This window comes from Protopterus annectens, chromosome 1.part2 (assembly GCF_019279795.1).
Source record: "Protopterus annectens isolate FY-2018-M chromosome 1.part2, PAN1.0, whole genome shotgun sequence".
In the NCBI taxonomy this organism is placed as follows: Eukaryota; Metazoa; Chordata; order Ceratodontiformes; family Protopteridae; genus Protopterus; species Protopterus annectens.
Window position 1 is genome coordinate 984,054,852 of NC_056727.1, and position 18,660 is coordinate 984,073,511.

Here is an 18,660-nt window from a genome sequence, read left to right on the forward strand (position 1 = left end):
CAGTGTGATGGTGCACAGTGATGTAATGGCTACTGCAGTGTGATGGTGCACAGTGAAGTAATGGCTACTGCAGTGTGATGATGCACAGTGACGTAATGGCTACTTTAGTGTGATGAGGCAGGCCTTCAGGCACATCTGGGGCTACTGCAGATTAGGGGCATGACTTCACTCAAGAAAAATAAAGGCAAGAAGTAGTCATGGAAAACAAGGCAATGATCGGGGTAATGCAGGATGAATGAGTGTCAAACTGTTATGTAATTGGTTAGGCACAAAGCTATTGCTTGCATATTTTCTGACAATAAAGGAGACACACAGGTTAGGGGTCAGCAATGCCTGGCTGTGGTAGGTACAAACGTTTCAGAAGATGAAGGCTGTTGGCAAATCCCTCAAGTGGGACAGTAGGCATGTGGATATACATGGTTGGGCACAATGATAGATAGGGTTGAGGTGGGGCTTAAAGTGGTGTATGGATGCGGTGTGGAAAGTTCAAGGGTGTGTCAAGGGTGTGTCAGGCTTTTAAATAGGTGTGTATGGCTGGTTTATATATTCTCACATATATGTTCATAGAATAGAGAGGTGCACATTGAAGTCAAATGCTGGCACAAAGAAGGTGGTCAGATAAGGAGGAATGTTCCACTTGCACCAGAAGTGTTGAGGGTGGGGTACAGGTGGCAGGGTCCATAAGGAGTTGGGGGGTACCAGGCCTCCCGGATGAGCATGGTTCTTTTGTGAGGGTAGAAAACCAGCCAACTAACCCCCCTATCAAAACTGATGTCTTTAGGGCTCACCTGAAAAGTTATGCAGATCAGGGAGTAGCATGTGAGTTGATAGAGGGCTTCTCCACTGTGTCTGGGGTTAAGGGATCAAGTAAACCATATAAGAACTTATTTTCTATAAAAGAGAGTGAGACAGAGGTGGAGGGCTAGCTGGACAAAGGTATATGGAGGAGGGGGATGATGTGTCCTTTTGATGTGCCACCATTTGAGTCTTAGACAATATACCCACTTAGTTTGGTGCCTAAAAAAGAAGCTGGGTGAATTTTGCTTGATTCACCACGTATCCTTTAGAGACGGATTTGGTTAATAATCAGTTTGACAAGAAGACAGCGAGGGTTTGGTCTGCATATCTGGATGATGGTGTGGTGGCTATTAAGTCTTTTGACAACTGCTGATTGCTAAAACTGGACATTAAATCAGCCTTTCAGGTGTTACTGTTTACGGAGCAGGTCTCATCTTAAAACTAGGGATGTTCTTGCAAAGAAATGTTTATTTTGACAAGGCTATGCCAATGAGATGTGCAGTGGAGGTGCTGGTTTTGAGAAATTTAACTTAGCGCTACAATAGCTATGGCAGCAGGACAATTCAGTTGTAAGGGCAGTTCACTACTTGGATGATTTTCTCTTTGCAGCTGAAGGGAAGGGCAGGATGACTGAGGGATTGTGCAGTTTTTTTTTTAAATATGTGAAGAGTTATGTATCCCATTGGCTAAGTATAATTAGGAGAGGTCAGCTAAGGTGCTTATTTTTTTGGGTCTGCTGGTAGATGCTGGAAAAGGCATGTTCAGAATACTGCAGGACAAGTTGGCAAAGTTGAAGGGTAAGACTGAAGTGTTGTTACAAATAGACAAGGTTACAGTCCAAGAGGCAAAGGAACTATTGGGCTTGTTGATCTTTGCTTGCAGGGCTGTTGGTCCAGATATGGCTCTTTGTGGGTTGGTAGCTGATTTGTTGAAAGACAAAAGAAAAAGAAAAAGTATAACTATTAAGTAAAAAAATGACAGCACAGAAATCACTCTGACTCACTTTTAATGGGTAAAGCAGTTTAATTCTCAACAATACAAGAACAACATCAGAACTAAATTTCCTTTTGCTGTCTAGGAAATATTTAATGAGATATAATAAACATCATTGCTAAAAAATAAGCATAAATGATTTCAGAATGCTTTGCTTATTAATGATGCACACACAAGTGTAGGGTAGGGAGTAATGTGAGTGGTACAACAGGTAGCATGCTCACTTTTGGTGCTGGAACACCAGAAGGCTGTGGGTTCTAGTCTCATTCTAGGTGACTAGATTGCTAACACTGCACTCCTGAGTGTGCTGTCCTTCATATGAAATGCTAAGGCAAGGTCTGATCTGCTTGAGCTGGTGGTAGCTTAAGTGGATGTAAAAGATCTCACAGCACTTATCAAAAAGAGTAGAGGAAGTTTCCTGATGAATGGGCAAATTTCTTTTCGTAGCAGAATTACCACCTCGGGTTTCCTCTGAAAAGAGGTCAGTAGCCTAGTATAACTAACCCAGTCAATAAAGGATAAATAAATATTTGCATAATACGGAACTTGAATGTAGGCCAGTATACACTATAATGCAGTTAGCAAATGGGTTGTTCTGTCTGGCAGACATATTGTTGTTCTTCAGTACATATTCTTGTGCCTTCTCTACAATATTTTTCAAAAACTGTACAGATGCCAGCAATTGCTGTTAAAAAAGAAAAAAAATATCTTGTATCACAATTTGCAATGTGATTTTTTCATTTCATCAAATCTTTCAGCACAGTGTAACAAAAACAATTGGCACTACTGTGATGCAGGGTAGTTCACAGTTTTACCTTGCACTGTTCACTGCTGACATTTAAGAATGTTATTATCTCTGAGTCTGCATGAAAAGGCATATTCATGAATATTAAACCTCATGGACTTTATGCATTCTAATACACTGACGTTACTACAGCTCTAAGAAAATACAACAGAACTCAGATATTAAAGATACATTCCAGGCTGATCAGTCTTGCCAGTAAAATGTCATCAGTTTGTTCAGTGCCAGAGACAAACTAACATGCCTTAAGATCTGTATGTTTTCTTTACCCTTCTGTATGAAAACTGCCCAGTACAAACAATTTTCTGGACCTCTAATTTTCAATCCTTGTCTAGAAATATTAGCCTCTGTTACACAGACAAAGTTTATTACTTTTTTAATATACTTAGCTTGGTAATAAAGGCCACATAAATTAGAAAAGCTATTTGACTCATGCCATGGCATACAATGTACATTCAGATATTTGGCTTATATGAAATGCAGCTATCTCACTTTTGACAGCCAAACTTTATTATGTAGATTTTAACAGCTGTTTCATGTGTGTTATATACTTCCCCATGTACTAGGCAATGTTTTGTTGTATCTACAGGCATATAACTGATAAAATATATAAGCAGTACTTTTATTTAATGGTTTTACAACCACTAAAAGGAGTGACTAGTTGCAGTCATTGAGCCATGTGAGGCACAATTTGAACTGATAAAACAAATATTGTCCCGGTCCCCGTCAATAAACACATAACACCAAATGACATTTGATGACCTTTATTAAATTTCCATAACAGCTTTGTTCACCAAATTCATTAATTACAACTAACCATAACATAGTTGATTCTAAACACAGCATAACATCCTTGCAATGTTAATCAGGGCAGCGTACCTACTCACCCTGCCCCAGTAAGCAGTGTTCATACATCTGCTCGCTTACTTATGAAGCACCATCCTTGTAATGTTAATCAGGGCAGCGTACCTACTCACTCTGCCCAATAAGCAGGGTCCATACCTCTGCTCACTTACTTTACTTATGAAGCAGCGTCCCATTTCACTTCATACACCAGGGCAACGTACCTACTCACCCTGCCCAATAAGCAGGGTCCATACCTCTGCTCACTTACTTTACTTATGAAGCAGCGTCCCATCTCACTACATACACCCTTCATTGAATTACCTTCCACCAAATAAGCACCATCTTTACCTCAGCTTGCTTATCTATTCCGCAAGTTTCCTCCAGCTGCTCATTTTCCTTTCCCCAGATCCTTGAAATGCACATCCAGACACCAGATGAGGAACAGAAGAGGGCAAGCCTATCCCTCTTCTCCACCAGCCAGCCTGACCAGGCTGTTCCCCTTCCCTTCTACCCAAAATTGCTCAACCCACTACCTCACATAAAGGGAAGGGTTAAGCCAAACATCATTCTGTGTACCCATCATCTGTAAAGCACCTAGAATCCCGTCATAAACCCACCTTGCCATACCATCACTGAAACACGCCCTAATGAAACTAAATAAAGTAGGATTACCCGTGACCCCACTGTACCACCAGAACATCCACACCAAGTGAATACATACCCTTTTAGACTGCTTCCTTCAAAGCTGTAATCATGGCTCAACCTGAACCGAATGACAACCTATACAGACAACAAAAAAACACAGACTATAACCCCTTGAACTCAAAATGATCCCAGTCAAAGACAACTGGCATCAAGTCTCAAACCCAGGACCCTGTCAACTGTAGCATATCATCTTAGCCCACCAAACTAACCAGTTCTGGATGTGCAGTAACCCAATTAGTGTAGAGAATAGTCTAATGTCAAAACTTTAATGAGCTAACACTAAGTGCCAGAAAACCAGCACCCGTTGACCTAGTTCCTGAAAACTCGCCTATACCCAGCAATGAAGTACTCTACGTGCCCAGCCATAAACACCCCCAAATTCACTCATTACCAAATGACAATCCATCCAAGCCACCCCACTCGGAACCTCAACCCCCCCTCTTACTTCTTCCTAGCAACTGTCCTAGCTAGAACACTTAAACTACTAACCATCCTTAACCACTGCTTGCCCCTGGCCTTTCCCCTCCAAGGCTCTCTTCCCTTATGTTACCTATACCTCTAGCAAGGAATTAAAACCTGACCTATGGCAGCCATATCCTGCAACCAAGCTGCCTTTAAATATTCTTGCTCCCGTGTAAATAACGCACCCAGTTTCTAAAATTATCCCAAGACAGCCACCTACCTACCATACTTCCTAAAACCCTACTTACAAAATTCACCCCAGACCACAAGTGAAATGATCCTTGTGCTACTCTGTAAAACCTTAACCTGGTATGTGATATTACCACTATCTACTCAAGGGACAAATTTGTCACCCCAACTCTGGCATCCTGTCAAACACGTCATTGGCCCTTCCCCCAACTACAGTTTAACAACTGGATGAGTAACTATAATCACCCCAAGGTTCCAAGCTCCTGAACGCAAGGGTTGAACTCCAGTGGCTTCCAAGAGCCATAAGGCTTTAGCCTAATGAGTTCCTGTGCTCCTGTGAATGTTGTGACCCTACTCCTCCTGTGGGATCCCCACACTCTCCATAAACTGTCCCCAACAGTTTTACCCTGGCCCCCCACCTACCACTTCCTTACTTGCCCCCCATACCAACACAATGCTCAGCTCTCACATTACTTGAACACAGTGCTTTAACATGCCTTAATAAGATGCATGATACGCTCCTCGTGGTTCTGCAGAGTGGTCCTAGCAGCAGGGAACTCAGAAAAGCGACTACTTTCTGGATTTAAGTATCTTTGCTTTTTTTTCACTTGGAATAGCTTCTGTAGCTTACCCTGAACTAGCTTGAACTGTTTTTTAACTGTCTGCTGCATTATTTTAAAATCTGCACTTAAAGTTACATTTTAGTCGAATTTGATCGAAAGTTTGTTTGTTTGTTTGTTTAATTTAACTGTGGAGGCTGCAAAGTGTGCTAGCCTGTGTAACTAATTTATCACTGTTTCTGCATTTTCTGTGTGTTTCTACCAAAAAAACTAAAAACCAAAAAAATAATCCTTGTTTTCCCGCCTCTCCTCGACTAGTTTAGACCAGTTTACAGGCATTGCTGTATTCTGAGCTGTGGTGTAGTTCCTGTGTTGTCCATTACCTTACTTGGATAGAAGGAAGTTTCTTTGCTCACCAGTGGGAGTGGGGAGCCTTGAGCAGCCTACCTGTCCCTGTAGGAAGTGACCTCAGCACAAGAAGCTGTAGTAATTGGTTGTTTTGGACCATTTCTAGCTCTTTTGTAGTTCACTGTTTAAAATCCGCGTTTGCACGGCTTTGCGCGGTTGTGAGCATAGCCGGTTAAACAAGGTTAAACATTTTCTGGCTCCGCCAAGTCTGCTCTTCAAATTTTCCCTTAAGGAAGCTCTACTCTTAGTATAACCAGACTACTCACTATATTATAAGCCTAGCACTTGTTCTCAATACTTCTCTACTAAGTAAGCACTCTTGTACTAAGTAAAGCACTACATCTACTTACCACCACTGTGAATATCCACTTCCCTTAAAGGTACAGCACTCCCTTATACTGTTCTAGCATGTCGAGTGGTAGATTACTGGCGTCGTCTCCAATTCAGCTGGTCAATCTGGGAATCTTGAGACAATGCTACAATTGTCTCATGTACACAGACAACCCTCTCCTCCTCCCAACAAACACAAATACATGTGAGAGATGCAACTATATAGCCAAACTGGAGGCTGAACTCTCTCAGCTCAGGGCTGGCATGACCAGACAGGAGGAGATGGCAACCACACACACAACAATCCCAGTCCCACATAGACCAACCACAACTGCAAACCAAACACATAAAAACACAAAGACATACTCGGAGGCTCTAATAAAAAACTTACCAAAACAACAGAGGCTCCCAAAGCAGACATCCAAAAATCCACCACCTCAAAACAAAACACATGCAACACATACTTCAATAAATCAGTGTGTCAACCAGTCACAGCCCTTAAGGCCAAACACCTTGCCTGATACACTAGTAATAGGTGACTCTATAGTCAGACACACTGTGAGCTGTCTATCAGGAGCTAGGATCCGCCACATAACACACGCACTCAAGTCACTCCAAAGCAAGTACAAATATGACTCCGTCATTGTCCATGCTGGTGTGAATGACCTGAGACGTACCTCCCTGGACTACATGAAAAGAGACATAGAGGAGCTCTCCGATTATGTATCCCAGGCTGGTATGACCCTGACCCTGAGCAGCATCTTGCCCTCACCAAGAATGATACCACAATACAAAGACAAGATGATCAGCTTTAACAATTGGCTCAAGTACTGGTGTCATTCTAAGGGGATCCAATGTCTGTCTGCCTGGGATGACATGTTGGACAAGCCACGCTGCCATGAGGATGGCTTACACCTGTCACCACTGGGCTTCCGGATATTGGCAAAGGCTTTTGCCACCCCATAGTGCCTTTTTAGGCAAGGCTCAAAGACAAACCCACCTCCTTAGAAAACAAAAATGGAAAAAAACTAAGGGTAATGCTGCTCAATGCCAGAAGTCTAAATCTCAAGATGCAGGCACTTGATGCACTCCTCAGCATGGAGAACATCGACGTCTGTGCAGTAACTGAAACCTGGTTCAAAGCTCTTGAGAGCACCCCAGCGCTACCAGGCTATACCTCGTATCATGCTTTTCGGCCCCAAAACCCGGGCCGAACCACAAAGGGAGGGGGATTGTCCATATTCATCAAGGACACCCACACCTCCAGGTTAGTAGCAACATATGAAGCATCAGAGACCATACAGGTGCAACTAACCATAGGCAAAACTGCTATACAACTGGTAGCATGTTACAGACCACCCTCCCAATCTCAAAAACCCCACTCAGCCTTCCTGAAGACATTGGAGGATATGAATGTATCACAAAATACCATCATACTGGGAGACTTCAACTACCCAAACATAGATTGGATACATTATTCTAGCCCTAATACCCTAGCCCAAAGGTTCCTGGAATTCATAAATTTAAATGCACTGGAACAACTAGTCACCTCTCCCACTAGGGATGATAATATACTAGACCTGATCATCACAAACATGGGGACAAAATGCTCCACACGGAAGTATACCCCTCACTAGTGAGATCTGACCACAAACTAATCACCCTGGATATACATATCCCACCTCCACCCCCAGCACAAAAGACCACAGTGAAAAACTTCTCAAAAGCAGACTTCACTCTTCTTAAGACTGAGATGGTATCCTTTAAGCCCACTGTGCCAGTGGATACCACATCCCACAATGCCGAATCCTTCACAAATGCTTTCTATGGACATCTCCAAGAATGCATGGATCATGCTATCCCAAACAAATCCAAGTCCTTCTCCACCAAAGGTAAGCGTCCTGTCTGGTGGACCTCAGCCATAAACAAATTGTATAACAAGAGGAGGAAGCTACTGCATGTCAGGGCAAAATCCCATGAAGGGAAGACATCTCTGATCAACATTAGCAGAAAACTACGTTCTCTCATAAAAACATCCAAGGCCAACTTTGAGAGAAAGATCGCTAAGGACACTAAAGATAACCACAAAGCCTTCTTCAGCTATGTTAGAAACCTGGGCAGAAACCCTCAGATATGCTCAGAGTTGGTTCAAAACAACAAAAAATACACTGAACCCACAGATATTGCCAACATTCTGGCTGACAGGTTCAGTGCAAATTTCTCCCCTCCTTCACCCCCAAAAGAAGAAATACTTATCCCAACTGAATGTAATCTCCCTGTCATCTCAGATGTCCAAGTGAGAACCGCCCTAAACAAAGCAAAAAACACAGCATCAATGGGACCTGATGGTATCCCGGGTTGCGTGTTACGTGAACTCAAGAGCAGCTAAACCCACACCTAAAAATGCTATTTAACCTTAGCCTTACCGGGATATGTACCTGAACACTGGCGTACAGCAACAGTGGTCCCACTCCACAAGGGGTGCCTCTACAGACCCTGGAAACTACCGCCCCATAAGCTTAACCAGCCTGTTCTGCAAAGCTATGGAAAGAATCATTATGGAACTCATAAACAGAGACATAGGGGACCTACAGACACTTGACCCCACCCAGTTAGGCTTTGTAAAGGGCAGATCCTGCCTTTTAAACCTGGTTGACTTTTTCGAAACAGTCACTAGAGCCATTGATGAGGGCAAAGCAGTCCATACAGCATACCTGGACTTGGCTAAGGCCTTTGACACAATACCCCACTCAGGCATCATAGATAAGCTCAACAGCTTAAAAGTAAACCCTTATGTCACTAGATGGGTTGCAAACTGGCTAAAGGACAGAACCCATGAAGTTAAAATCGCTGGAGCAATGTCAGACTCAAAGCCAGTCACAAGTGGTGTCCCACAGGGATCTGTCCTGGGACCCCTCTTGTTCGGCATTTATTTCTTAGATGTTAAAGCAAACATGGGAGGGCTGTGGCTGACAAAGTTCGCAGATGACTGCAAACTAGGCGCCATAGTCGATACACCAGCAGACACACACATCCTACAAAAGGCCTCACAGAAGCGGACAACTGGTGCCGAGTCACGGCCTTAAACTAAATGCCAAAATGTATAGTCATCCCTTTGGGAAAAACAAAGTACCCACAAATTATCACATAGACAGCAACCCACTGAGTACGGAAAAAGTAATCAGAGACCTAGGGACCCAAGTCGACAGCGACCTCTCATTTGACACCCACGTTGCCAAAGTGGTTAGAAAAACATTCTACCTTGCACACCTCATCATGAAGGGATTCACATCCAGATCCAAGGATGTCATTGTACCCCTATATTCCTCTCTCATCAGACCCATGATTGAGTACAATGCCCCATTTGGTATGTACCTCACCCGGCATTTGCAACAGCTGGAGAGACCACAAAAGTACCTCACCAAGAGGATCAAGGGTCTCCAACATATGTCTTATTCTGCCAGACTAAAGAAACTTCAGCTCTATTCAGTAGCATACCGCCTGCTCAGAGGTGATCTCTGCCTGATGTACAAGGCCATGTCCAATCAGGATCTGATGGACATGCTCCACCTCAAAAAATCCAAATCCATCAGGACCACGAGAGCTAAAGACTCAAACCTCAGCACAAGTATGAATAGGACATGCTGGAGGGATAGATTCATAACCCAGAGGCTTCCCATGCTTTGGAACAAGATCCCAGTTCATATTAGGCAGAGCCCCTCACTGATTCTCTTCAAGAGAAATCTTGATGAGTGGATGGGAGATCGTAAGTTTACCCCAGGAGTCACATCTGTGTCACTGCTAGACAGGGGCACAGTAAACTAATTCTATTATATAAGGGGACCTTCATTGTGTCACTACTAGACAGAGGCACAGTATACTAAATTTATTCTGTACATTTTTTGTACCATTTCATGGGGTGGCAAAAGCCACATCACTATGGCTAGGCATACAAATGCCCCAGGGCAGATAGCCTAGTACTATACTATGAAACTATGAAACTATTACTCAGACCCTCATTTTGCCCCATTCCAGTGGCAAGAACATCCTTCCTATCAAAAAGCATCACCTTTCTGACCCACTTTTCAGGCCACTGCATGATGTCTTCTACACTTCAGCAATCTGCAAAGAAAGGAAAAACAATAAATTCTATGTACACACCTACCAAGAATTACTTAACATACAGGCACTGACAAGAACCCCTGTCCCCCCATCGAGCATTTGCCAAAACTCTGTACCAAAGTATGGAACCAGCACCCCCCCCCTTTTTTTTTAATAAATGTTATGAATCATATCCCCTTGGACAAGAGTGATACGTGATAATCACAGAAATAAGAGCTGATCTTGCCTAGCTTGTAATCATCCCAGAGCCAGAAGTCTAATAACTTCTTATGATCCTAAGATTATTGTGACTCCACCCCACCTACCTGAACCCCATCCACAGTGACGTACCTTAATGAGCACTAAATAAAATAAATTACCTGTAACCTCATCAAGCCCACTGGAGGAACCCAAACTCTTGCCTATGGCCAAATGGCTGCTGCTCCTTTTACTATTGAATGCAAATGCCCAAAAGCAGGGACAACTTTCCAACATTGATCTAACATACTGAAACGGTTAGCAAAACAGATTGTGCAACCAACTAGCCTTGAAATCAAAACTCAAATGCCTGTCCTTCTCTGGCTAGCAATGTAAATCCTCTAACAAAACTCAACTTTGAAATCCACTTACTTCAGCCAGTAACTGTTGCCCACTTGAGCTCCCCATGTGTAAGCTCCTCGCTCGCCACTGCTTCCATCATCTGCGAACTGACTGTGTAGCGCCACAACTGGTACTCATGACACCACCATCTACAAAGAAAAGGACAAAAGTAAATTCTCTAAAATGTAAATAGAAGGTTCCACCTTATACCCACCTATTCCAAATTATAGCAGCAGCGTTCCAATACCCCCATCTGCAAAAAAGAAAAAGGGGACATATAAATCATATAAAATACATAACGCACATTCAAAGACATTTTCAAAGACAGCCTATCTCTACCTTCCCCCACAATGGCCGAGTTACAGCAGGCATGCGCCATGAACAACAGCATGGTGAAAGCCCGCAAAACCACGAAATGTCCTCTGCAAGTACCGCGATTGCAGCCCCACTATACGAGGGCATAAAACACCAGCCGGTCACCACCAATGTTCCTCCAAGCTGGATAAGACCCCCAACTCACCCCACAGCAACAGCAGCAAATGTCAAAAGACACAATGTGTGCCCATCCCTCAACATTACTCCCCCTTGATAGTTAACTTTACCCATGCCTGAGTGAGAGCACAGTCTGCAACATACCACTCAAGTGTACCTCATTACGAGGAATGTACCTCATTTGGGTTCTTAAAATGTTAATATTTCTCAAAGTTCCACATTGAAAGGGCCTGCGACACATTCAGTGTTAGAAATTTTTAACTAATATCCTTGGGAAATAGAACTGAATCATATCAATTTATTAACAGATCTTATTCATAAGTAAGACCAACATATTTAAACCATCCTATGACCTTCCTAGTTGAAATTGTTAGTCAGCTGTTATTATGTGCTCCACATTTTGCCCATTTGTTCCACATTATGAGGGCTAGTGTTACTCATTTTGGAAATGAAGGTTGAAAGCTGTGGTCTGCAACTAACCTAATCCAAGCTCAGTCAAAGTAACAAACCCACCAAACCACCAGGTATAAGCCTACTATCTACCTGTGGCAAGGCTGCTATACTCACCCCAAGTTCACAAATGGAACAAGCAGCAGACATCCTTACAGTCTGCCACAGTGACACCTACCGCTGATATAAGAACTTGAAGAATAATGCTTTACCATTAGAAAACAATACAAACAAGTTTATAATAAAATATCACCATTTGTAAGTGCTTTCTACAGATTTTACATTTCTTCCTTTCACTTGCACTTCCCAACAAATTTGGCTTACCCACAGACATACTTGAATTAATACAGTCCAGTTCACAAATTCCAGACCTGTTGCTCAAGTAAGCAATATTCATTTTCAGTGTTGCAACACAATGTACTTTGAATTGACTTTACCAGCTTAAGAGTTTATTGTATATAATGCCATTCACTCTGTAATTAATAAAATTCTCAGGTTTTCTTTCTGTAATGCAATGGCTCCCCCATTTGGTTGGGTTCCCTTTTCCCAACACAAATTTTTGCTTAGATGCCTAAAACACCATTAGTGACTTTCTTTGTTAATGAAAGTGTAAACATCATCAAGTGGAAAAGTTACTTGGTTTATTTTTGTGCATTATTATTACTTTTCAAATGTTTCAGAAATGCAATACTATTGGAACTCTAGCTTGTGAATCATCAGAACTTCCCACAAAGATTAATACAGTCACCGTTTCCCACTGTACACCTTTCAGAATTGTCTAAATTATTTTATCAGATAATCAATGCAACAATTTTCCTCATGCACAGACTACCACGCTACTTCAAACAAGCCTCACACTCTAAGCCTAAAGCCAGCAAAAAGAAATTTGTGGTTCTATCAACCTCCATGACCACTAAATTCCATACAACACCCTCACCACCAACGAATGCCAATGCCGATCTCCCAACATCTGATAAAGGAGAGATGGAACTTCCCAACTGCCTCCTGTATCATCTGGGTTAATATGCAGCTGTATGTCTTTTCCAAGCATCATTACTCAGTTAGTTTTAATTTTGCTGGTTAATTAGTATAAGAGGCAAATACTTCACTATTAATAGTATTGGATGAACCAGTTTGAACTTGTAAAGCTGAAGTAAATAATTTAATTTCAGCAGTAGAGTGAGCTGGGTGTTTCAGTTCAATGTTGTGGTTTAATGAATATAAACATAAAGTGCAGCCCAGGTCACTGAGACTGTATTATATTATACTAACATCTGATGAGAATAAATATTAGCAAATGTTTAATGTGGAAACTTCAGCCCACATGGAACCTTCAGAGAGTTTCTGTTCTTTAATCAAAGTTGTCAGTACTATGTTAGTATCTTCTGTATCTTCTTAGTGACAGATGTATTTAAGCAATGTAGCTTACATTTTTTTTTCATTAAAAGACCAATGACTGTAGTGGCATTTGTGGCTCTTTATAATGTATAAGGGAACCATAGGGTAGGTAAAGAAATCTGGTAAAACTTTTAACACAGGATAATGCAAAGAAGTAGTATTGCTGCAGCACACCCTTCCCCGCCCCTAACAACTGCCAGGGCAGGCACACTTCCTATACTACGGATTAGAAAAACCTCAATACGCATGTGCAAATCCACCCCTACCTCAAAGACCTTACAGCCCATGAAAAGGCAAGTAGTACAGGCCTTGAACCTCCTCAACTCAACCTCTATACAGCAAAAACCAAGGCTGCACTGACAGATAAGCACCTTTCATTTGGTGTTGCGGCACAATAATAACGATGTGCCCACAGAACCCTTTGTACAACCTCTGTATCTTTTCCATTCCCCCCTTTTTTTTAAGCTGGAAATGGCCCTCTAGTGCTGCCAACAATTAAAACACCACCACACCCAATGCCAAAGTGAAAGCTAAGCTAGCGTGGCCTCCAAAACCGAGCACTGAACCGCGATGCCGAGGCAACCAAAGCTTCCACCTAAACAACCGCACAAAACTCCATTAATGAATGGAATAACTCACATTCCATACCCCTCTTTGTTTATCATTTTTTTTTTTTGTTTTTTTTAATAAAATGAAAAGCCTTAAGTAGACAGCACATGTGAGCTGTCCCCACTGTCACAAAGATGCACCTCAAGCCCGAGAAAGCAGCAACAGGCATCCCAGAAGGGCCAGCACAGCACCCAGGAAAACCTTCCACCATGAAACCTACCTCCTGTAATGGAGGCGAAAACCAAACAAAGCAGAGCAAAAACAAAATCGAGCCCCTAAGACCCTAGAACCAGGACCAGCCCACCAGCTGCTCACACCAGGCCAGTGAGCCAAACAAACTCAAGATGCCAAAGCCTTTGCCATCAGTGGCAGCAAGTCAGCAACCCCCCCATGACAGATCTGCACTAGCATCACTCTCGACGGACAGCCCTGCAACATCACCTTACCTAAACCCCATATAACAGAATGACTGAAACCATGACACAAAACTGTCCCTCTTTACCAATCTGCATCCCTAAAAAGGACACTAGACCACCCCCCACAAATAAATAAACATCACTAGCACCAACCCTTGCCACTGAAAACCACTCATCTCTTCCACAGTCACTATTCCAAGGCTCACCCGACCACCATATGTCGTCATGGACGAAAACCTGCTGTAGCAAGTTAACGCCAAAATGTGATTGCTTACCCAGCTACACTTGTCTAAACCTCTTAAGCCCCTCTCCATCCTTATCTCATTTCCTCCCAACCATCCCTGCCTCCATTTAACCCTTTCACCTCCCCAAGCCATTTAACTCCCACTAATATCAACCTAACCCCACATGAAGATGTCCCAGGACAACTTGGTTTGTTGTCAGACTTCATTTATCACCAAAATTGCTTTTGTTTAGCTATGGATGGTCATCTTAAAATTGCAGTTTAATGACAAATCAAAGAGAAAACAGCAGAAATATTAAAGTACATTAAAGGAGATGCATAAAAACAAATCTGAGACAAAATGTGAGATTACAGTATTTTTCAGAAGAGTATGACTTGAGGTAACAACAATAATAATCATATATAAGCAGTAAAAGAAATCCAGTGCAGCAATAGTTGTAAAGGATATCTAATAACATAGTGATTAAACCTAATTATGGTTGTCAGATGATAGAAACTCAACAAAAACTGCCCTAGCACCCAGATATTATCAATAGTTGAAATAAAGTGATGAAAATTACATAAACTGCATGATTTTCCACTGAATTTAGAGTTAATGGCTACACACATGGCATACACATGACATTTTTATGTGGTACCGATATGCGATAATGTATAAGTAATGTTTCAGAATGAATATTTATGTATTTACTATTTGGTAACCAGATAGGTGAGCTAGACCAGAGACCCTTTACAGCCATGACCCAAAAATACATAAAGCAAAGCAAGCAATATGAATAATTAAGATCTATAGTGTTGTTGCCTCACAGCAAGAGGTTCTCCCATTCGATTCTTGGATGGAGTGTGGGGAGAGCCTTCTGTGTGGAGTCTGCATGTCCTCACCGTGGTTGGGTGGGCATTCAAAAGACATGCGTAAATGGGCATGCCTTCATTGAAGGTTGAACGTCAAGCTGGCACCTCAGCATTTGTGAAAATCTACTGGCAATCATTAACAGACCGGAGTTCCTCCGTGGTGACCCCTAACCGGGAAAAGCCGAAAGACAACAACAACAATATATAAGAACAAATGCTAAATCAACTGTTTTTTTAAAAGATCTTGGAAGAAATATAGGATTGCAAAACTATTACCTTATTTGTCTACTTTTTATAAGAAGGATTGTATAGCTATTACCTTATTTGTCGAGTTTTGAGTTAGAAGAGTTGCAGAACTATTACCTTATTTTTCTAGTCTTGTGCTAGAAGTGTTGCAAAACTATTACCTGATTTGTCTAGTTTTGTGTTAGAAGGGTTGCAGAACTATTACCTTATTTGTCTAGTTTTGTATTAGCAGGGTTGCAGAATTATTACCTTATTTGTCTAGTTTTGTGTTAGATGGGCTGCAGAACTATTACCTTATTTTTCTAGTTTTGTGTTAGAAGGGTTGCACAGCTATTACCTTATTTGTGTAGTTTTGTGTTAGAAGGGTTGCAGAACTATTACCTTATTTGACTAGTTTTGTGTTAGAAGGGTTGCAGAGCTATTACCTTATTTGTCTAGTTTTGTGTTAGATAGCTTGCAGCACTATTACCTTAATTGTCTAGTTTTGTGTTAGAAGGGCTGCAGAACTATTACCTTATTTGTCTAGTTTTGTGTTAGAAGGGTTGCAGAACTATTACCTTATTTGTCTAGTTTTGTATTAGCAGGGTTGCAGAATTATTACCTTATTTGTCTAGTTTTGTGTTAGATAGGCTGCAGAACTATTACCTTATTTTTCTAGTTTTGTGTTAGAAGGGTTGCACAGCTATTACCTTATTTGTGTAGTTTTGTATTTGTCTAGTTTTGTGTTAGAAGGGTTGCATAACTATTACTTTATTACCTTATTTGTCTAGTTTTGTGCTAGAGGGGCTGCAGAACTATTAACTTATTTGTCTAATTTTGTGATAGAGGGGTTGCAGAACTATTACCTTATTTGTCTAGTTTTGTGTTAGAAGGGTTGCAGAACTATTACCTTATTTGTCTAGTTTTGTGTTATTTGTCTAGTTTTGTGTTAGAAGGGTTGCAGAACTATTACCTTATTTGTCTAGTTTTGTGTTAGATGGCTTGCAGCACTATTACCTTATTTGTCTAGTTTTGTGTTAGAAGTGTTGCAGCACTATTACCTTATTTGTCTAGTTTTGTGTTAGAAGGGTTGCAGAACTATTACCTTGTCTAGTTGTGTGTTAGATGGCTTGCAGCACTATTACCTTATTTGTCTAGTTTTGTGTTAGAAGTGTTGCAGCACTATTACCTTATTTGTCTAGTTTTGTGTTAGAAGTGTTGCAGCCCTATTACCTTATTTGTCTAGTTTTGTGTTAGAAGTGTTGCAGCACTATTACCTTATTTGTCTAGTTTTGTGTTATTTGTCTAATTTTGTGTTAGAAGTGTTGCAGAACTATTACCTTATTTGTCTAGTTTTGTGTTAGAAGTGTTGCAGAACTATTACCTTATTTGTCTAGTTTTGTGTTAGAAGTGTTGCAGCACTATTACCTTATTTGTCTAGTTTTGTGTTAGAAGTGTTGCAGCACTATTACCTTATTTGTCTAGTTTTGTGTTAGAAGTGTTGCAGCACTATTACCTTATTTGTCTAGTTTTGTGTTAGAAGTGTTGCAGCACTATTAACTTATTTGTCTAGTTTTGTGTTATTTGTCTAGTTTTGTGTTAGAAGTGATGCAGCACTATTACCTTATTTGTCTAGTTTTGTGTTATTTATCCAGTTTTGTGTTAGAAGTGTTGCAGCACTATTACCTTATTTGTCTAGTTTTGTGTTAGAAGGGTTGCAGCACTATTACCTTATTTGTCTAGTTTTGTGTTATTTGTCTGGAAGTGTTGCAGCACTATTACTAGTTTTGTGTTATTTGTCTAGTTTTGTGTTAGAAGTGTTGCAGCACTATTACCTTATTTGTCTAGTTTTGTGTTATTTATCTAGTTTTGTGTTAGAAGTGTTGCAGCACTATTACCTTATTTGTCTAGTTTTGTGTTAGAAGGGTTGCAGCACTATTACCTTATTTGTCTAGTTTTGTGTTAGAAGTGTTGCAGCACTATTACCTTATTTGTCTAGTTTTGTGTTAGAAGGGTTGCAGCACTATTACCTTATTTGTCTAGTTTTGTGTTAGAAGTGTTGCAGCACTATTACCTTATTTGTCTAGTTTTGTGTTAGAAGGGTTGCAGCACTATTACCTTATTTGTCTAGTTTTGTGTTAGAAGTGTTGCAGCACTATTACCTTATTTGTCTAGTTTTGTGTTAGAAGGGTTGCAGCACTATTACCTTATTTGTCTAGTTTTGTGTTAGAAGTGTTGCAGCACTATTACCTTATTTGTCTAGTTTTGTGTTAGAAGGGTTGCAGCACTATTACCTTATTTGTCTAGTTTTGTGTTAGAAGTGTTGCAGCACTATTACCTTATTTGTCTAGTTTTGTGTTAGAAGTGTTGCAGCACTATTACCTTATTTGTCTAGTTTTGTGTTAGAAGTGTTGCAGCACTATTACCTTATTTGTCTAGTTTTGTGTTAGAAGTGTTGCAGCACTATTACCTTATTTGTCTAGTTTTTGTGTTAGAAGTGTTGCAGCACTATTACCTTATTTGTCTAGTTTTGTGTTAGAAGTGTTGCAGCACTATTACCTTATTTGTCTAGTTTTGTGTTAGAAGTGTTGCAGCACTATTACCTTATTTGTCTAGTTTTGTGTTAGAAGTGTTGCAGCACTATTACCTTATTTGTCTAGTTTTGTGTTAGAAGTGTTGCAGCACTATTACCTTATTTGTCTAGTTTTGTGTTAGAAGGGTTGCAGCACTATTACCTTATTTGTCTAGTTTTGTGTTAGAAGTGTTGCAGCACTATTACCTTATTTGTCTAGTTTTGTGTTAGAAGTGTTGCAGCACTATTACCTTATTTGTCTAGTGTTGTATTTATTTCAGTTTGTGTTAGAAGTGTTGCAGCACTATTACCTTATTTGTCTAGTTTTGTGTTAGAAGTGTTGCAGCACTATTACCTTATTTGTCTAGTTTTGTGTTAGAAGTGTTGCAGCACTATTACCTTATTTGTCTAGTTTTGTGTTAGAAGTGTTGCAGCACTATTACCTTATTTGTCTAGTTTTGTGTTAGTTTGAGATTTACCTTTTTTTCTTTTTTGTTGGGGTTAGATTTACCTTTTTTTCTTTTTTGTTGGGGTTGAGTTTACCTTTTTTTCTTTTTGTTTAAAATTTGGTAATTTTTGCAGGGTTTTTTCTAATTTTTTTTAAAATT